The sequence below is a fragment of the Balaenoptera borealis genome (assembly GCF_965194805.1).
Source record: "Balaenoptera borealis genome assembly, chromosome: 13".
Lineage (NCBI taxonomy): Eukaryota > Metazoa > Chordata > Mammalia > Artiodactyla > Balaenopteridae > Balaenoptera > Balaenoptera borealis.
The window spans coordinates 34,618,941-34,641,623 of NC_138870.1; the positions used below are offsets into that span (position 1 = coordinate 34,618,941).

The following is a 22,683-nucleotide window of genomic DNA, read 5'->3' on the forward strand; positions in this document are numbered from 1 at the left end:
CTTAAATTACAGCAAATTAAAGAAAAATTTGCCAACATTTACTAAATTACTTAAGTGTTTCATTGCTTTTTAAGTTTCACAAAAACCTGACATGAGAAAATTATCCCAGTCCTTAGTTTTACAATTTCACGCACATGGTAGTCAGTGATTTTAAATTGCACCCTAATAACTGCCACATGATCCAGCAATTCCACTTTTGGGTATATATCCAAAGGAAATGAAATCATTATCTCAAAGAGATATCTACACCCCCATGTTCATTGCACCATTATTTACAATAGCCAAGACATGAAAATAACCTAAGTGTCCATCAAGGGATAAATGGATAAAGGAAATGTGGTGTATACATACAATGAAATATTTTTCAGCCATAAAAAGAAGGAAATTCTGTCATTTGCAAAACATGGATGGGCCTTGAGAATATTATGCTAAGTGAAATAAGTCAGACAGAGAAAGGCAAACACTGTGTTCTCACTTATATGTGTAATCTAAAAACGCCAAACTCAAATTAATAGAGTAGAATGGTAGCTGCCAGTGGCTGGGAGGTGGGGGAAATAGGGAGATGTTGGTCGAGGGGTACAAACTTCCAGCTACAAGATGAATAAGTTCTGGGAATCTAATGGTGATGATAATTAACAGCACCGTATTATACATTTGAAAATTGTTAGGAGAATAGATATTATATGTTCTCCCCACAAAAAAGGTAATTATGTGACAGAATGAAAGAGTTAAGTAACCTTACTGTGGTAATCATTTCACAATATATACATATATCAAATCATCACATTGCACACCTTAAACTTATACATGTTATATGTCAATAATATCTCAACAAAGCTGGAAAAAAATCAGAAAATAAAATAAAATTGCACTCTAAGGTCTCAGTCCTTCTGCATACAACACAGATCATGGTATTCCCATAATACATAATTAAACATGCAGGTTTTTTACATTTTATTTTTCATATGTCATTAAATTTTGTTTTTAAACCCAAAGATGTTTTAATGACTCCCACTTCTATGATATAAAGATGTTTTCCTTTCAGCTTCTGGTAACCATGGTGACCCAGTTAAGTTCAGAAATAAATATTTTTGAGCAATGTGTGCAATCTCAGATTCTATGCTGAGTATTGGTAAGCCAAAAATAAATGAGATACTGTCTTCCATCAAGGAGCTCACAGGCTAGATGTGGAAATGTTACCGAATCAGGTCTGGCCGCTTGCCGCTCGAAAATCAATACACGAGGGCGAAACAAATGTTGGTAGAAAGGAAAGTTGCCTGTAATCAGAATGTTGGCAATCTGGGGAAATGATGGACTCTGGTGTCCCCCCAAAAACCACCTCCGAAGATGCTGATTGGCCATGAAACCTTTTAAAAGGAAAAAAGGAAGTAAGCTCAGTTAATCATTGAGATGGAGGTCAGAGTCGTTGCCATCCCCCACTGTGTGCAGGCTTGTCAACCTCTTGTGATCTTTCTTTAGATGCTATGTTGTTCACACAGTTTGTTCACACAGTTTGTTCACAGTTTGAGACTACTGAAGGGGAAGCTAGGGAAGAGATCTGGCCATCTGTTAATTACTTATTCTTCATTTCTACTTCTTTGATCTCCAGGAAGAACCAACAAGTTAGGCAAAGTACTGTGTGATCAAAAGATTTGAAAGGTGTGCTCCAGCCGAAGATAAGTAGAGCTTGGGGGTGCCTGGTTAAAGGTTAGTGACAAGACAAAGGGGCCTCCTGCAGAGAGCGCTTTCCTGCAAAAGCTGCTTACAGAAATAGGAAGATATATATAATTACACTACTCTGAGACATACACAATAATAAAATACAGAAGTGGTACAGAGAAACCAGTGACTAACTCTTTGGGAAATGGTCAGAGAGGAAATGGTACCTGAGGAGAATTTGGAACAAGCCAATGTTTAAGTCAAGAGTAAGTACAAATGTGTGATGGCATCAACAAACACAGCAGGTTCATAATAGTTCAGTCTAACTAGAGAGTGTTTTGGGAAGCGAAGAAAGACACAAGATAAGGCTGGACAGGTATGCAGGGGCCGGATAAGGAAAGAATTTTTATGTAACAACTGGGAGCTTGGACTTTATACTACAGGCAACTTTATATTACAAGCAATGGGAAGACACCTCCATGTTACAAGAGGCCTGAGGGATCAGATTGTTTCCCAAATCGACCCATTTTTGTAGGAGTGTGGAGGACAAATTTGAAGGAACAAAACCCAAATAAGAGACCCAAATTTTCATAGTCTATGTGTGAAATGAAAAGGCCTTGAACTAAGATGGTGGGAATGGTAGAGTATAGATTCAAATAAATAAATAGTTGGCTTTTTAAAAATAAACAAGAATTATTTAGGTAGAGTGTTCTCCTTTCCCTGCATGACAGATAGGTGGTTATGAGCCCTATTTTCCTTACAGTCAACTATTAACCAAAGTCATTCTGGCAAACTTGACATTCAGCACGATTTGTCCTCTTTGATAAATGTTCTGGGGAGTCAAGACAGTCACCTGTCAAAATTGATAAGTGAGACCACATTGGGGAATGCTTTTCTCTGTAACGACACAGCTGCCAGCACTGGCAGCCTGTTTACCTCTAGACTGGTCTGTCTCGCTTCAAGACTTTTCTATTTCCACCCAGATAGCCCCCAAACGCATCGAGGCTATGCCTACCTACGTGATATATTCATTCCAGAGCAGTCTGCACATGCAGGAGGAGGATAAAGCGGCCACTTTCATTAGGCTGTTTTCACAACTGAAGAGTTTCAATAGCTTTAAAAGGAAAAGCATGAACTTGACCAATTCTCTGTAGGCATGTAGCAAAATAAATAGTAAATTCTGTGAAATAGAAAAGCCCAAGGGATTACTGTGAAGCATCCTTCTAAGATCCTAAAATGCTCATTACCTCATGCATGGAAGGTATCTGAGGAATAAGAAGCCATTTTTTGATTAAAAAGACTTAGTTCTGAACAATAGAGTGGCTGGTATTTTTAAATTAAATACACAGGAAGGCACTTAAACTTCATCTTCTGCTTTAGTGAAGGAAAGAAATGAAAGTCTCTGAGGACCACCCCAGCGCTGATGAGAAGTCCGTTCTGGACAATAAACGTTTTCTTTCTTTCCTCTTTACAAATGGGATTGTGATTATCTACGTACATGAACACATTGCTCAAAAATCTAGGAAGGAAAGAGCCAAAATCTGAATAGAGTAACAGCAGACTGTGGTCTACCCATAGCGTGGTCATTAATAAAACTTGCATTCACAGTGGAAACAAAAAAAATTCTTAAAGTGAACTTTCTCTTTAAATGAGATGCTAGCAACAGTTAGTAAAACTCTAATTATGGTAGGTGTCCACTGCTTCTCATTTACCAGACCATCCTGTCTCATACTGTTTACTTCAGGAAACCATATTTTGAAGATTAAACTGATTTTTTCCCTAGAAAGCAAGTAATGATTTTTTGAAACTACAATGCCCTTGACCTTCCTGTACACAGCAGCGAATTGCAAGGTTTTCTCTGTCACACATAAGTTTTCAACAATAGTTGTAACCCTGGTAATGTTCTAAAAGTACTGCCTTTCCTCTGCTGCAGAAGTTTGCCCTATTGAAACAGTTGAAATCGAATTTTTCCTTGATATTTTTAAGTCCTTCCTATGATACAGCCTTCGTGTCTCCTGCTGAGATTACTCCAAAGCCTAACAGACTCCATTATTAGAAAACATTTTATAGTACTTAAATTGGCTTTTCCTATGTTGAATTTCATCCAGTTTTTCCTCTCCATTGCTCATTATAGAAGTAATTTGCAGAATTTCTGCATTTTAGCCAGGAGCATTCAGAAGGAGCGACTACCTGGGGTGTTGGATGCCACTGGCATCGCCAAGCTGGAAAGGACAGAGCCTTTTAGGGCTGGTATATATTCCAGAGGGGTGTGATTTTGTGTGCGTGTATATCTGGATTTCCATCTGTACATAAATTACTATCTCTTTATATTATACGTTTCTTGTTCCCTTTATAGGTTCATGGACATGCTTGCACAGGCCCCTTCCCAAACCCACATACTTGTCCTAAATTAGCTATTGAGTTAAATTTGGATACACCTAATGGTATTAGGAGACTAATAGAACGGCACTTTTTTCTGCAAAAAGTCATGTGCCTTCTTTTGTTTTTAAAAATGGTATCCCTAATATCTAGTATCAGATATACTTAAAAGTTGCTTTATTAGGAGTTCTGATGGATTTTTGCATTCATTCATGAGTTTTTTATATCATGTAAGATATTATTATGATAAAAATATATACAATCTCTGCCCTCAGCAAATTAATATCTATTATTCATTTTAAGTGCATAGATAACAGTACCCACTTTCCTTAGAAAATGCCTGTGTTTAGAAAAAAGCACAGGCAGTAATAAAACAGTATTTTTCTGGCTATACCCTCTCCTCTAGTTTTTTGGGTTCTTCAAATCACCCCTCAAAACGCTTCCAGAAGCTTCTGGGAATCCTCATGGTATGGCACATATGTACTCTCAAACTGCCAAGTTGCTACCCCATAAAATCTGGCATTTTCCTTCTTTCTGACTTCAACTATGATGATCATATCCCCTGCTGGACCTGATGTTCTGGGGCCTGGTCTCTCTCTCTTTCTCCATTTCTTACTGGCCCAGGCAGATTGTCGGATCACTGTGCACCTGCCACGCCGTGTTCCAAGATTTACCTCCAGGAGAAAAAGTAACCAGTGCCTATCTTTATGCTTTTGGTGTTACAAAGAGCTAAAATCTACCTTTTATTTTCACTTGTTCTCATTGCACTTTTAGAACAATGGCATGAAATTGTAATATCAGGTCTAAAAATAGTCTGAGTAATACTATGCTACAGTGTCAACTTTCCTTCAAACAGAGATGCAATAAATACCTGTCTGCTCAGTACTCAGTTCTAGAAAAAGAACATTACCATGATATTTCATGCCCCCTCCCAATGTTGTCTCTGTACTTTCTCCCTCGGAAGTACCCACTGTCCTGAACGAAGGAGAGATCAGAACTGAGACAATTCTAACTCCTGCCAACAGCCTGGCAGTGCTCCTGGGTGCATGGCAGATAAGAGCACAGACTCTAATCCCAGCTCTTCCATTTTCTAGTTGTTACCTTGAGAAAATCACTTAACCTCTTGGTGTCTCAGTTTTCTCATATATAAAATGGGGATATTTATATACCAAACCCTTAGGACTGTGAGGATTAAATGTATTCTAACGTGGTTAAAACACTGCCTAGCACAAATTGAATTTAATGTGTTTATTATTATTATGCTAAAGCGAACCGTTTCATAAAAGGTCAATTCATGCCTGAAAATAATATATATATTCTGCCTTTATTGGGAATTATATTCTATAGCTATACATTAGATCAAGCTTGTTAATCATATTGTTCGAATCTTCTTTATCCTTAAAATTACATTGGCTGATTTATCTATCAATTGCCATTACAGTGATTGGTCTGTCAAATTCTATCTCTAATTCTGTCATTTTTGTTTTCTACAATTTTAGGTCATGATTTGAGGTGCAACTAAGCCCAGAATGTTTATCTCTTCCTGGTCAATTTAATTTTTCTTTAAAAAAAAATGTAGTGACATTTTTTGCGATTATCTTTGTTCTACAATACATTCTACTATACTAATAACATAGCTACACCAGCTTAGTCTTAGTATTTTGTGGCATAACTTTTGCCAACTTTTACTTTCAACTTTTCTGAATTGTTATGTTTTGCATGCCTTTTTGACAATGTCTTGTTGCAAGCCTTTCTTGTACACTTTTTATATAGCTGGAATGTTGTTCTTTTGTGCTAGCGGCAGTGGTGGTCTGTTTGCATTTATATTTTGTCATTTTTTTGTCTTTTAACTACATGATTTTGTCTGTTTACACTCATAATTATTTATAAATTTGGGCATAATTATATTTTCTTATACTGTGCTTCATTTTCGCTTTTCTGTTTCTTTTTCTATCCTTTCTTGTCTTTAATGTAAATTGATTGTCTATCTTTCTCATTCCAATTTTTCCCCTCTGCTGGATTACAATATGGTAATATGAACTATTTCTGTTGTTTTAGTGCTTATCTTATAAAACTTAGTGTATTGATTTTTTTTTTCTTTGTAATTAACAATATCTTTACCCTCATCCTTAACAGGAATACTGTATAGGGACTCAAGAACACTTGAGCAGACCACACCCCTCCTGACTTATATGATACCTTTATAAGCATTTTAATTTTTCCTGGCCTTCTTTGAACCCCTTAAGCCATTATATAGTATGAGTTGTTATATACACTACATATTTGTTTAGATTTTCTTTATTCTTCATTTCTTTTTGCATCTAAGACCTTCCATCTGAGTTTTCCTTCCTTCCTTAACGTACATCTTTTAGCTTTCTTTAGCAAGAGTCTGCTACTGGCAAAATAGTTTGGTTTTTTTGTTTATCTGAAAATATCTTTATTTTACTCTCGTAAAAAAACATTTTCCCAAGTATAGAACTCTAGGTCAGCAGATGTTTTATCTCAGCACAACAAAAGTACCATTCCACTGTATCTTTACTGATACACAATACAGATAACACACGTACAGTACACAATAAAGGTACTGATTCCTGATTTCAGTGGATTAGTGGTTTTCATCAGTTCTGGAGTGTTTTCAGCCTTTATCTCCATCTTTCTTAACTCCTGTTTCCTATTTTTCATTTCCTTGTCTCTTTGTGTGCATTCTAGATAATTTTGTCAAATCTGTCTTCTAGTTCACTAATTTCTAGTTGAGTGATTCTCTCCTCAGGTCTGTCTAATCTGCTCTTAAACACATCCTTTAAATTTTAATTCCAATTATTATAATTTTCATATCTATAAGTTCTTATTCTTTTTTATTAGTTATTTTTATACACATTACTCATATTTACCATCCTTGCTCCTATTTCTTTCATTATGTTAAATCTCTCTGTATATATTCACAATGTCTTTCCAGTTATGATTCCTGTTTAATTTTTTTTTTTCTCCTTCTGGATCTCACTCATATTGCACTGTTTCTTTGCATACTTTGTGAAATTTGACTCTAAGCACATTTTAATTCCAACTTTGTCCCTGGCACACTTTGAGACCTGGGTTTCTCCAGCCAGAAAGCATGAGTTTGTTTCTGCCAGACTCCTGGGGATATCACCCTCCCAGGACTACTTTAAACTTAATTATCAGCTTGAACTGTCATAGATACCACCGTTACCCCTCCAGGTAGTCTGAATTGGAGGTGCAAACATCCATGAAGTTTGCGTAGGGGCCAGCTTGTTATTGCTTATTCTCAGGTGAGACTTTTCTCCCTTTCATTCAAGACCAAAATTCACGATAGACAGTTCTCTTTGCAATGACCTGGGAGAGAGGTGTTGTGTTTCTTTTTCACCATAACACTAAGTCAATAGCTCTTGGGCCTCCCAGCTTCCTTCCTGTGGTCTCCTGTTAGACTCTTTATCTTGGATAGGCTCTGGACATTGTCTCCTATTCTTTGTGCTCTGTGAAACTGTGGACATTGAGGCCTAACTTCACTTAAATCAGTAAATACTCTCAAGGATAAAATCTGCTTCCTGATTATTCTTTTCCAAATCTCACCTTCACTCATTTGCTTTGTCCTCTGAGTATTTACTGTTATTTTGTCATCCTAGTAATACTTTAAAAATAAATAAAAGAAGTAAGTCAGCCTCATTAGTTGTTTTCAGCAGGAAGGCTCTTCAAAGTACCTAGCACAACATAACTGTCAAACAAAGAAGTCCTACTTTTTGAGTACTATTCTTTGAGTCTTTGTATCCTTTTTCACAGGGAGATTCTTAAGCCTTCTTACAAATAGGTCCTAGTGGTTCATCTATACTAGTCTTCTAGACATGGTCAGATGCAAGGAAATCCTAATGCCTATAAACTGGGAATGCCCCTGTCTTCCATAATGACATGTAAGGCCGAGTATGATTTGTATTGAATTAGAGATGCAGAGACCACTGTGTACCCAGAGGGATGAAGAGTACTTCTGGGTGATAAAGAGACTGTGATACAGGTGTGGTTTGAAATGGATTCATTTATTTAGCAAACAGGCACAAGTACTTACTACTTGCAAGTTCCTACTATCAACACTGAGATACAAAGTTGAATATATTTCCTCCACCTTTCGGAAGTTCATAATTTATTAGATGTAAAATATAGGCAGAATTTTAATAGGGATAGTAAATGAAGCACCATACATTTTGGTAAGGAGGAAGAAAGTCTGACAGATCTGGGAAATGATTTCTACTCCAGTTTGGCCAGGTCATCAGATCTTTAAGCAGAAGAATAAGAGATGTTGTACAGATGTTGTTTGGGATCAGATTACAGAGAGTCTGAAGAGTCAGTCTGAGAACTTTTGACTTAATTCAGTAATCAGTGGGAACCATTAATGCTTTTGAGCATGAAACAATGTGTTAAAGACATATTAATAAGATTAATCAAGCAATAATCTTCCAGATGATTCAAGGGGATTGAACAGGTAGAGAAGAAAAATTACAAGACTGAACCAGAGCAACAACAAAGGGAGTAGAAAGAAAAGGAGAAAGGAGAATCATTTTATAGGCAATGTTAATTATCTGTAAAAGGCCACAGTTGGAGAATACAAAATAACGGTGAAGACCTAAATGGGGCTGACTGACACAATGGTAATGTCATTAAGCAAGTTGGGAAAGAAGATCAGAATTGTGGAGAGTCGATAAGTCTGACGTGTTCATGTAGATTTGGCCCTAGTACAAACACAAAGAACTTCAGGCTCTGACGCTCCATAACTGAAAAGCTTGGCTAAATTTGGGGCATTAAAAAACAACCAAGGTTTAGTGTCTGTGTCTCCTTTAGATGAAGATAATGCCCATAGTACTGCCATTGAGCTTCTTATCCTCACACAGTGTTTCTTTGATGGTTATGTTTAGTTTCTTCTCACTTCACTGAATTGATCAAATTACTTTTTTTTCCTTGCTTTTTAAATTTATTTATTTATTTATTTTTGCTGTGTTGGGTCTTCTCTTCTGTGCGAGGGCTTTCTCCAGTTGCGGCAAGTGGGGGCCGCTCTTCATCGCGGTGCGCGGGCCTCTCACTGTCGCGGCCTCCCTTGTTGCGGAGCACAGGCTCCAGATGCGCAGGCTCAGCAGTTGTGGCTCACGGGCCTAGCTGCTCCGCGGCATGTGGGATCCTCCCAGACCAGGGCCCGAACCCGTGTCCCCTGCATTAGCAGGCAGATTCCCAACCACTGCGCCACCAGGGAAGCCCTTCCTTGCTTTTTAATTAGTATTTTCTAGTAAATAAGATGATTGTGTAGAAGGGAAGGATTCGAAATCTGCCAGCTTCCATGATATACAGAGCACCCATTTGTTTTCAAAGATTAATATTTGTTTTTTTAAAATAATGCTTATTTTTCTGATTCTAGGTAAGTATATACTCACAGAAAATATGCTTGTAAATACAAGGATATATTAAAAAGAAAGGAATCATGATCATAATAACAGCAACTAGAGCTAACTACTCATATTTTCTTCCAGGAATTTTTCTTTGAATATAAGACTAAAAAAACACACAAAAGGGAGATGGTTATATGTTATATAAATTTGTGTCCTGCTTTAGTATTTAGTGTTTATTATGATCATTTCCCGTGTTATGAAAGTTCTCCAGAGTCTTAATATTCCATCATTCAGATATTCCCTTATTTATTTAAGAAGTCCCATATTATGGACGTCGAGGACATTTGTGATACTTTGCTATTATAAATTATGCAGTAGTGAACAGATGCTGATATACTTCAGATTAATTTTGATGATCCATGTTTTTGTATGTAGTTATCAAATCAGGCTGTAGAATACATAATGCAATGATGGAAATTAATTTTCAAGTGGTCAAAATATTCAGACTGATCTCATTAACAACAAATAGAGAAACATGTCTGTTCTTCAAAGGCCCAAGGAAAAAGCAGTTCATAAAGCAGTTGGGCAAATAACCATAAAATAATTTTAATAAATAAATATGTAAAATAAATAATTTAATCTGATCATTATTTATTTAATTGTCTATCCAATATAATAAATTACTAGTACTTTAAATGCCACAAACTGGCATCATGGTTATACAAACATACAATTATACACCTATGCACTAGTCATTGGGGAAATTATACCATCTAGAATAAAAATTGATACATATATGTGAGAATATGTGCATTCTTACGAAACTTTACAAGCTCTGAAAAATCCATACCATTACTTATTTTCCATTTATAAAAAATAGATCATAGGATACTATGTGATAAACATTACAAGTCATTGTTAATTATGAATCGTATAGGTACAGACAAGGAGCTATGACCAAACTTAGAAAATATGTATACATGAAATTATACCTGTAAATAATGTTATGTACATTTTGAGAAAGCTGCTCCAATGTTTAAAATGCACATACCTCTCCCAAATGAACTTTCTCCCTTCTAAGAATGGTTGTATTTCAAATGCTTACATTGCTTCTTTTTTTTTTTTTTGAAGAAACTACAATTATTTTTATTGAAAAATGTGAAAGTGAACTGTTATATTTATTGAATTTTTTTAACATCTTTATTGCAGTATAATTGCTTCACAATGTTGTGTTAGTTTCTGCTGTATAACAAAGTGGATTAGCTATACCTACACATATATCCCCATATCCCCTCCCTCTTGCATCTCCCTCCCACACTCCCTATCCCACCCCTCTAAGTGGACAAAAAGCACCGAGCTGATCTCTCTGTGCTATGTGGCTGCTTCCCACTAGCTATCTATTCTACATTTGGTAGTGTATATATGTCCATGCCACTCTCTCACTTCATCCCAGCTTACACTTCCGCCTCCCCATGTCCTCAAGTCCATTCTCTACGTCTGTGTCTTTACTCCTGTCCTGCCCCTAGGTTCATCAGACCTTTTTTTTTTTTTTTTAGATTCCATATATATGTGTTAGCATACAGTATTTGTTTTTCTCTTTCTGACTTACTTCACTCTGTATAACAGACTCTAGGCCCATCCATATCACCAGAAATAGTTCAATTTTGTTTCTTTTTATGGCTGAGTAATATTCCTTTGTATATATGTGCCACTTCTTCTTTATCCATTCATCTGTTGATGGACACTTAAGTTGCATCCATGTCCTGGCTATTGTAAATAGAGAAGAAATGAACATTGTAGTACATGACTCTTTTTGAATTATGGTTTTCTCAGGGTATATGCCCAGTAGTGGGATTGCTGGGTCATATGGTAGTTCTATTTTTAGTTTTTTAAGGAGCCTCCATACTGTTTGTTCTCCATAGTGGCTGTATCAATTTACATTCCCACCAACAGTGCAAGAGTGTTCCCTTTCCTCCACACCCTCTCCAGCATTTATTGTTTGTAGATTTTTTGATGTTGGCTATTCTGACCGGTGTGAGGTGATACCTCATTGTAGTTTTGATTTGCATTTCTCCAATGATTAGTGATGTTGAGCATCCTTTCATGTGTTTGTTGGCAATCTGTATATCTTCTTTGGAGAAATGTCTATTTAGGTCTTCTGCCCATTTTTGGATTGGGTTGTTTGTTTTTTTGATATTGAGCTGCATGAGCTGCTTGTATATTTTAGAGATTAATCCTTTGTCAGTTGCTTCATTCGCATTGCTTCCTGATTTAAGAAGAAAAAAACTTACCAACTATCTTGAGCTCTTGGAGAAAATGTAAAAATGTTGAATAAAATGCAAAGCTTTAACTTCCACATTTTTAACCTTTTGTTGAATTTTGTAAGAGAAATGTTTTTAGGATTTATTTTCCTTGGTTAGATCAGAAATATCTATGGCAGTAATGTGAACACATTTGATTATATGAAAGTGCTACTTTAGCAAACAAGAAAAAGAACAGGAAAAAAATAATTTGGGAATAATTATTATAACTTTTATGGGATCTTGACAGGTTTAAAAGTCTTGTACATTTTCCTGTTATGATGACCACAGGAAAAGCTCTCTAGCCCCCACTGTAAAATGGCTTAGAAGAAAACTCGCCATCATAGCCCAGTGCCTCATTAGAAAAGCCTGTATTTCCTGCTCCAATAACCAGTTGATGGAAATAAAGTTCATTTTGTCAACAGGTTTATTTATTTCCCCTCTTCTTCTGCTTTATTAATCTTCCTTTTATGTTTCCTTAATAACATATGCTGGAAAAGTTCCTAAATGCTTTTCAAATAAAGAGAAGTTCTGAAAAGGATTGACAAATTTCTGTTGTGTCAACAGAGACACGGGTGTCTCGCAGTCTAGAATTCAATGTATAATATCTGAAATAGATTAATGTAGGCCCTCCTTGTCTCATTCATTAGATCAGGAGATATTCAGGTCTACTAATTGGTTTTAATGCATGTTATTAGAATTTTATTGCCAGTACAATAAAGATGCAGTGCATTTCATGTATCATAACAGACTGGCCTTAAAAGATAACTAAGAGAGCTGGCTCCATAAAGAAGGGATAGAAAAGGAAAAATCTAGAATCTGTGCTATCAGATGAGTTCTTTGAACACTTTGGATAATGGTCAGTGGCAAAACATAGAACCTACCAAATATGAAATAATGCATGAATTCAGGATCAGCCTGTTACCTACAATTAATCACTATGTATTTACAAAGAAATTTATTATTATTATTATTCACTGTGTTACTAATCTGGAGATGTGGGACACCAAACATCTTTTCATAACGAATCTTGTGGAACAGGTTACTTACTGACCATGAGATGCTTGAATAAAATACCGTATTTTTGAATGATCATGGTAAGGCAGACGATATTTTGGATTTTTGTAGTTAGAAGAAAATTTAATTCATTATTTGATCATAGTTTCAACCAAGGTCTTAAATATTAGGTATGAAAATATAATAACATCAAAGACTTCTTCCTCTGATCCACTTCCAGGAACACAAATTTATTCTATGTAATGTTTTACAATGTAAAATCTTTGTAGTTTCTGTGTAAGTTTTACACTTAATTTCCCTACCTATGAAGAAAACAGTGGGTTTGCACTATTTTTAGCAAAAAATTTCCATTGCATATCAACGTATTGACCCAACATGGAGCATGATAAATGGAATATTATCTGATAAGTTTAGATTACTGTCTCCATTCAAGTTCAAAAAGTAGTCTTTGCTATCATGCCCCAGATCCTTTCCTTTCTTTAACTTTGGTTCACAATAAATCTACCATCTCTACTAAACTCTGGGCCCTTTGGAGCAGTCTTTTAGTCCTACCCACCAAACATAACTATATTCCTTCTTGGGTTTACCTTAGACCACAGCCCTGTAGCTCTTCATTCTGCCTTCTTTGCCACTTTGTTCTTATCTATATATCCTACCTGTCAAGGGATAGGCTGTATATCAACTTCTGTGCTAAATATTTAACAGGGCTTCCAATATTCCAAAAGGTTAGCTTCCAAATGACGTTGTTTTCTCTTAGATAAAGCAGTGATAACTCTGTCACCCAGTGTTGATATTTATAACCTATTTCAGTCCTAGTTTACTCAATTCCCTTGTAGGTGCTCCTGAGGATCATTTTGTGAATGTGTAGATTTTACTTTTATTCCTCTACTATGCTCACTGTGCCACCCAGAGTAGCTATACGTTGTCTTATATTTATGTAAAAGATTTTTTTTCTTTCTCAAGTAAATATCTGCTCTTCAAAATGATTTTTTTGTTTTACTTTAAAACAGCACCCCAAATAGTAAATGGTATCTCTTTAGCTGATCTCCTTTATGGAAAACATGGCCAAGCTCAAAAGCATGGCGGTGAGTGGAACCAAGAATTACAATCATTGAATCAAGGACTACCATGGCACAAAGGGTCGCCCGGTCATTTTCGACTATTTACTTTTCAGAATGCACATGACCAATATCAAAGAAGTGCTGTTAACACTTTCTTTTGAAAAAGCTAGTTTCCATAATTCAAAGAGAAGAGAGCTTACAAATGGCAGGAGTAGAGATACAATAAAGACAGCAGGACCAGGTGAAATGCGGTACTATGAGAATGACAATAGGTGTTTGAGCCTCTCAGAGAGTGGACAATACTTTTATATAAAAGTTTAGTGTGCTTTTTCTTCTTTTTAAATCTGCTATAGACACAAAGGGTTGAAAGAATAGTTTTAAAAAAATGTCAACTCAAGCCCTTTTCTCCTCGAGTCCTGTATCATCACCCTGATTCAGTTTATCTTACAGCTAACATCACTTGTCAACCTTGTTCCTGCTTCCACACATTTCACTTAGGTAACCCACTTCCATCAGCTTGTCTCATTTCCTGCAGTGATTTTCCCATTCCCATCACACTCTCCTCCCTGCACACCCCAACTGACCATCCCAGGTGAGAATTACGTAAAGAATAATATAAGAACCAAGAGATAACAGTAAAAAGAGCGATTGAATGAAAGTCAGGAGACTTGGCTTCTATCTTAGCTCTGCCACTAAATCACCAGGTAAATGTGGGAAAGTCATTGCTATTGATAAAAGTTGGAGGACAAGTTAAATTATGTCTAAAATTTCCTTCCAAGTAATCCTATGAAGTAAATTATGATTATATTAATTTTCTTAAAATGTAATCAATATTAAAAATAAAATAGAAGAAATTTATGCTTCTGCCTCAGTTGAATACCAGAAAATCAAGTCCTTGCTTTCTCTCAGCAGTCCTAGTTTCATAACTTTTTGTAGTTTATAGAAGCTGGAATGCCCCAAATTTTGCATATTGACCTCCCTCTCCCTTTTCTGCCCAGGACTTTGGTTATGAGATCTTTTAGACTTTGGTCCTAACTCACCTCTCTAGCGTCATCTCTTAATACCCCCCTCAGCAACCCTTTGCTATAGCTGCAATGAACTTCTCACCCACTGCGTGAAAGTCGCTTCTCTCTGGAACTTTCCCTCTTTTGGTTCATCCCTTGACTCATCTATTTTCTACCATGTAGCCCATTGCACTTTTCTGAGTTCTTGTAGTGTTTAAGCCTCAGTCTAATAATGAGCTCTTAAATCATCGTTGGACTAGAAGAGTGTATTGATTGAAAAAAAAAGCTTTGGAGTAAAAGGAAAAAAAAACCCATATATTCAATTTCTGACTCAGACAAATAGTTGCTAAATAACCTTAGGTAAATTACTTAATGCTGGTCCTGAATTGTTTTATCTATAAAATGAAATTTATACTATCTACCAAAATCATTTAGGACTCTGATCCAAAAAACAGAAGGCTCAAAACAAATACTTACAGAGAAAAGGAAGATGTATTGACTCTCTGAATTGAAAACTCCAGAAGTTTACTATTTCAGGTATAACTTGATGCAGGGGCTCAAACGATGCCACTAAATTTTAGTCTTTCTCCATCTTTTGGCTTTTATCTCCTCTTTGTTGCATTTACCCCCAGGCTGTATATATTGTGGGAAGATGAAGATTTGAGCTGCTCCTATAGCCTTGCAGGTTCAAGTACGACAGGGAAGGCAAGTGTTCTTTTCCCAATAGTTTCAACAAAACTCTCAGGTCTGATATTTATGGGCTTGAACCGTATCAAATATCCATCCTTGAAATGATCACTACAGCTAAGGAAATAAAATACACTCATTGGCTGATATCTAGGTCACGTGACTGCCCCTAAAGCTGAAATCAGTGTTGAACAGACATATAGACAAGGAAAGAAGAAGGTGTGATTCTGCACAAGAAATTTAGGGTCATGCTTTCAAAAAGAGAGAGAATGAATGCTGGTTGGACTGTAAATAACTGTGATACACTATATTAGCCTGTCATATTTTTATAAAACTAAATGTGACAGTATTCCCAAAACATTTATCATTATGGTTGGTACATAAAAGTTTCCAGTGCTAAATGAGGGCCTTGGCACATAGCAAGTGCTAAGAAAGTATCAGGTGAATAAAGTGAATAAAAACTAAATGTGCTAGAAGAATTCTTAGAATGAGTACTTGATAGTTAATTTTGCTTGATTTTTCTAGTTCACTCTGATTAATTATCTTGTTGGCAGAGATTGTAAGAGAGTCAGTCACATTTATTGTTTGAACAGCTTTCTGAATCTATTCTACTTAATCTAATGCAATTATACTGAGGTACAAACATAGCCAAAGCAATTATAACCTAAATCCAACTTCACTATAGTAGTTAACTCATCCAGCAGATGCCTGGGGGGCTTCTCATAAATTCCCAGATTCTGCTGGTATTAGGAATGCAAAGAAGATGGCATGGCACTGTCCTCAAGAGCTGAGTTTCCTTCTTTCGTATCTAAGGCTTGTGGGATATAATAAACATAACAGAAAATATCTGCTTATAGAATAGTAAAGGAAACCAACAATAAAAATAAGCAACTTAATAAAATACAAATTTGCTAATAAAAAAGAATAAATAATCATAGTTGTCAAGAAGTTCTAAGCATTGGTGAAATTTCTGTAGAAAATTTTGGAGACCCTGCTTCAGAAAGAGTGATGGAGAGGGATACTATCCAGGATATTATTTAAGCTGAAAACTGAAAAATGAGAAAGAGCTGTAAATAGAACCAGAGCAAGGAGCTGTTGAGAATTCAGGATGAGTCCTTTAGTTAGGACTTGAATCCCAGCTCTGCTTCTGACTTGCTGTGTGACTCTGGGCAAGTTACTTATCTCTATGCCTCATTTGCTTCATCAATAAAGTAGAAATAATAGTAACGTTGTTTAAGGACTTATATGACACGGATTACATTCAAGCTCCTACCTTCTCTTGCATGAACTGGTCACATTCTCAACTTGTCTCTGCATCTCTTAACCCCTCCAACTCACCCGCCATGCTACTGCTGAAGATATTTTCCAAACTGCAAAACAGACTATGTTATTTCCCTTTCAGTGAGTCTTCTTTACTTTTTTACAGAGTCCAAAATACTCAATATAGTGCAGTCATTCTTCTATGATCTTGCCACTTCTCCAGTTTTATTTTTCACCATGCCCACTCACCCACTCCAATCTTCAACCCTTAGCTTCACACACATTAATTACTTAAGGCCCCTCTAACATGATATGTTGTTCCCTATCTCTGTGCCTTTTCATGGTCAGTGTTCTCTGCTCAGAAGTTTGGCCTTGGTAAGCACCAAGTCAATTCTATTATGTCTTCCAAGGCATTTTTTTTTTTAATATTTATTTATTTATTTATTTTTGGTTGCATTGGGTCTTCGTTGCTGCGCACGGGTTTTTCTCTAGTTGCGGCGAGCAGGGGCTACTCTTCGTTGAGGTTCGCGGGCTTCTCATTGCGGTGGCCTCTCTTGTTGCAGAGCACAGGCTCTAGGTACACGGGCTTCAGTAGTTGTGGCACGTGAGCTTCAGCAGCTGTGGCCTGTGGGCTCTAGAGTGCAGGCTCAGCAGTTGTGGCACACGGGCTTAGTTGCCCCGTAGCATGTGGGATCCTCCCGGACCAGGGCTCGAACCCATGTCCCCTGCATTAGCAGGCTGACTCTTAACCACTGTGCCTCCAGGGAAGCCCCCCAAGGCATTTTTATTTGATTCTTCCAGAAGCCCTCAACCTAGAGCTGACCATCATCTTTATGGGGTTTCCTCCCGCCCCATCCCATATGGATGATATTGTTCCTTTGTGTGTGTGTGCCTGGCAATGGGAATGATCTCATAGGGAAAGAGAAACTGATAATGCAGGAGAAAGAGAAGGAATAATTCCAGGAGGAAAGAAATTTGTAAAAAAAAAAAAAGAGGAATGGTTTACCAAGTGTGAGTGGAAGCATTGGCCTTTGATAGAATTGGTGATCTTTCTTCCACTGTAACAGAATTCTTGCCTACAGGGTGGATACAGATAAACTTAGATTAATATGCTGAGTGGAGGGAAGATACAGTGGTTTCCATTTCATGGCTTCTTTTTTCTCCACGAAGTGTGGAATAGAATGATTGGCTACGAGTGAAGAGAGAGAAGGCACCATAGCAGAGTTGCAGAGAAACGGGGTGTGAAATACTCATCTGGGAGAGTGGAAAGTTGAGGTAATAAGAATCTCTTAGCATCCAATGGTTTCTGAGGGGAGGTCATCAACTGAGAGTGGGCAGGTTGTGTCGGAAAATTGAGGAAAGAGGAGCAGCTTGACGAGGGAAGCATGTACGATTGTCGGGCAGTGTTGATGGCCCATTTGAGGTTTGTGGGAATGAATTTACAGTGAAAGCAGTCCGTGTAGTTAGCATGGCTGTGCCTTTTCCTCCAGGACCATACAGCCGCTTAGGCGGGAACACAAGGAAGTGAAGAGTTGGGCTCAACAGTGATTGACCTTTGCTGGGTGCTATGGTGAAGGCAGAGAATAGCGAGGAGGTTGTGGATTTTTATAAGAGTATCATGACTAACTGCAGTTCCAAGCTGGGCAAGGAGAGAGGGGAGGGTGTGAGGGAATTATTGATAGTGAAAAGTGGAAGGGTCAACAGGTTCAAGGTCCAGTGAGAGGGCACAAATGGTGGAGGGGGAATGGAAGCTGCTTAAAGTGGATATTTTAGAAGTAAAGCAACTATGGAAATGACATTTTGTGAGTAGTCTTTTCTGTACATTGTTATGATATGTTGAATTATCTTGATGTAGACCCGCCAACAACTAACATATCGATCACAAAATCTAGACACAAATGACTATGGATATTTAGCAGTGCCATTCGTAAGCTAATAAATGATCATTTTATGTTTTGTTCAAATCTCAAGAGTCAACTGTGAAAAACCCTGAATTTCTGGATTCTTACAAAGGTAAACCACATGATCCTAATACTTAAAAACAAGTGCAGCTTTCTCAAAAGATACAACATCAAAATAGGAAGGAAGAAAAAAAAAAACATGTCTGATGTAAACAGCACGTTTTTCTGGTTTCCTGCCCTGCCTTTGCTCTTTGGTATAGACAGAGCAGGACTGGGTGAAAGCCCATTAAAGGGCAGGTGCCCATGCCACTGGCCTGATTCTCTAGTTGACACAGCACAAGTAACGATACAAAATACAAACCACTTCTGACAGTCACCTTGATTTTAAGTTTCCCATTTCTATTCCTGACATGGACTCTTAATTACTGGCCTCGTGAATCCATTCCCTGACCCAGTTAAAAGTATAAACAAAATTAACATCTTTTTCTTTGTTAGGGTGTAAAATTGATTACAAATGGGTAATTTAAGACTTCATAAGGCAATTCAGAGTCCACAGTGAGAAGCAGACAACCTGGATCTAGACAAATGTGGCAGTTTTATTTCTCAAAGGATTCAGAAAGAGAAAGTCGCTAAGAATAGGATAGGATTAAACACTGCCTATATTTCACAACAATATCATTGAAAAGGGAAAGTGGTTGAGTGAGGAGGTGAGGCTAAGGGTGTTAGTGTAAAGACAGGACCACGTGCTTTCAGTTTTACCCTAATGTCTCTATAAAATGTAATTTATTTACTAGTTGCAGCAACTTGTTTTGAATGTTTGGAGTTGGGGTGTCCGAGCCTGAAATGATGTAGTCATAGCAATTTGGGTATTCCAGGAGTTTTGTCGTTTATTTTTTACTGAGTTTTATACCTGATTTCCACTATCCAGGAGAGAGTGAATGGAAGCAATATTTTCACAGTAGAGTATCTAGGCTTCTCTTAGCTGTGAGGGTTAAAGTTTTCATATTTCCTACTTAATTCATTTTTAATAAAGGTTTTGTTGGAACAACTAAGCATGGTATTTCACTAGTTACTAATCAACATTACAAAATTTAAGACAATGATATATGATTAATACTAAGCTTGTGTAGTAATGGATATGTTGTCTGATAAATAAAAACCAGAAAACAAATAAAATTACAAAAAAGATATGGACACAATAGACCCCTCTCTCGGGATTGTCAGTTGATATCAGTGACCATCTTGTCTAGCCCTGGTTTTCATTCTGACTTGTGTAGTACTGATTGCCTCTGAATTTTCTCACTCATTCCATGGGCCTCAGAGCTCTTTAGAGTGTGGAAACAATTTGCTTAAAAAACCATTGCAGGCAGCTTCAAGCCTCAGTTCTTCTTCCAGCAAGAGAATCCCATCTAAAAAGCAAAAGTGTGTTTTTTTTCTTTTTAAGTTCCTTGTTCCACCTCAGACCCAATCATAAAAAAATATAAAATATTCACAGCACTGTAGTACAACCAATTTATGTAAAAAATCCCATTCTTTCTATAATTCGAAGGATATTTCACAGCAAACTTTACTAACTAACTTTAATCTCCTACTCCACCCTCAATCTCAATAATCAGTTTCTCACAGGATTAGATACCGTGATTTGATTTTTTTAAGGGACTGTACATATTCCCAGAACATAGCATCTTAAAGCACATTCAAGCCAAAATGAATGTGGTTTCATCGGGTATATGAAGTGATTCTTCCACTCCAGTCACAAATTACTTATGGAAGGTTAGCAGTGCCATCCGTGCGGGCTTGCCTTTGATTTGCAGATACCCAAGAATTGTCTCCGTGGAGAAAATGTACCGAGGTAGCATTTCACTTCTGTGTTTTTCATCAAACAGCTTCCTCATGACAGAGGGAAAGGTATGAAAGTTGTTAGGGAAAACGTTCTCTATTACCAGAGGGTTGTTTCTTCAGAAGTCAGAGGCTTGTGTGCACTGTGAAGGGAATACGAAATTAAACCTGTGTTAGAGTATTCTTTTCAGATAAGCAGCCTTTACAAAGCCACCTTTACCTCATACAAACAAAATTGTCAACAGGTAGCTGCTTATAAGTTATTTTGTCATAGAATTAAAGAAACTTTGATTCTAAAATGTATGCTTTTGTGTACCAATACGAAATATGTAGTATCTGAAACATTCTCAACCAAAGAAAGAATTGCAAGTCCACACTTGGGGCTGGTGTTCGGTGATTTATGGGATCCAAGAAATCTCACTTGCGCCTCCTCTGGAGCCTGGAGTCTTATTTCCATAAGTTCAGTCCTTTGAATTAAGGCTTGTAATAAAAATTGTATTTTCAGTCTTTATTGGTGTGAACCAAACCCTGGATGGGGCCACATTTTAAATAATTACTAATGATGATCCCTTTAAGAAACATTTATTTATCAATTATCTTTATATCTCAAGAGCTACTCGTGAGAGAATGGAAGACTACACCAAATACCAGGTTTTTCTAGGAGATGATTAGGATGGCAAGCCTGAAATCCCAATGGCTTCCTAGGTAGGCAACCTCAGGAACTCCAGGAAGCAAAAGAAATAGTAGGAGGGTGCCCAGTATCTTAAAAGGGGGAGGGGGTGATGTTGAAAAGAAAGATGCTGTGGGTAACTTTGAGACCTGCTTCACAGTTTTGCTTAGGTTCAATAAGATGACAATATTGAAAAGTTCTTTTGACCTCAGGATCTCAGATTTCTGTTTCCCTGTGATTCTTGGTGATATTGATGTTGTATGGGTGGTTCTACCCTTTTTATTTTAATAGATTGGTTCCATTTTACTACAAAATATTTAGATATGCATCTTCTAAACAAACACCAAACCCTATTACACCGTGGAGAGTGTAGAGAAAACACTCACGAAAGGAATGCTTCCCTCTGGAAACAACTTCCCACAGGATGGGGTGTTTCTCAGTGCTACTGGAAGGACATCGAAAGTCAATGGATTTCAGCTCCGAATACAGCTCATTTGCTTTAATTTAAAGGTCCCACTTTCAATTCTTTATGGGGTGTTTAGGTTTCCTTGTAGGCCTCTTAGGAATCACAAGCTTCTTTACTCCTTAACTGTATACTTCATTGCTATAATCGAGCTCTTTTGTTGCTATAATTCCTTCCTAATGTTACAGTTTTAGTCAAGTGTTCTTTCCCTCTAGAGGCATTAATTGTTGCCAATTTTGAAAATGCCCTTGATTGGTGTATACTTTTTGCTTCTGGTGCCAAAACATGTCACTGTTTGCTATTCTTCCTCTAGGTGAAAATACTTTTTTTCTTCTTGTTCAACATACACCAAGCCCTTTTTAAGCTCTGTAGTGTGATTTAGAGTATCTTTGTCCACCAGGTGGAAAGTCAGCATTCTTCATGCTTTCATGTACTTCGCCAATTTGCAGTACATGTCTCAGGATAGAAGACTTAAATTTTCTTTTATTTGCTGTTAGCTGTGAAATTATTGGTCACTGGAGCTTATGACAGTCTATCCATGTTAAGGATTTACCTTTGGTTTGTATAGTATGTCGTTAAAATAAATAGTTATTTTCCAATGACAAGACCTTCACTGAAATACGAAGTTAAAAGGGAAGATACTTCTTCATATGTAGCAGAGAGTACTGGAAAATATCCTCTAGTTGGAAATTAAGTGAGTTTCTCGTTATTTAGTCCTGGTAACTATTTCAGATCATATACAGTTAAACGGATACTTTATTAACTAACTTTATTCCCTTCATTCATACACACGCATGCACACACACACACACACACACACAAAATCTACCTCCAGTTAAAGAGGAAATATTATTTAATTATTGTTTTACAAAAAGTTATAAACACTAGGATATATTTTGAAATAAAAGACATCACCCTTCAACCAGCATTAACTGAGTCCCCACACTGAACTGTCCCCTGTTCCAGGCACAAGAGAAAGAGCATTAAGCAAGACAGACAAATTTGTGACTCCCACAAAGCCTGAGTTTTAGAAAGATGGTCTAGATTTCATTTCCAGTT

The 22,683-nt window shown here is 37.0% G+C and overlaps 1 protein-coding gene across 2 annotated transcripts in view; it reads left to right on the forward strand.

Annotated features, from left to right (window-relative positions):
- The window catches only part of PDZRN4 (PDZ domain containing ring finger 4), a 389,260-nt gene that overhangs the window by 333,764 nt on the left and 32,813 nt on the right, over positions 1-22,683 (forward strand). The gene's annotated exons all lie outside the window — the stretch shown is intronic.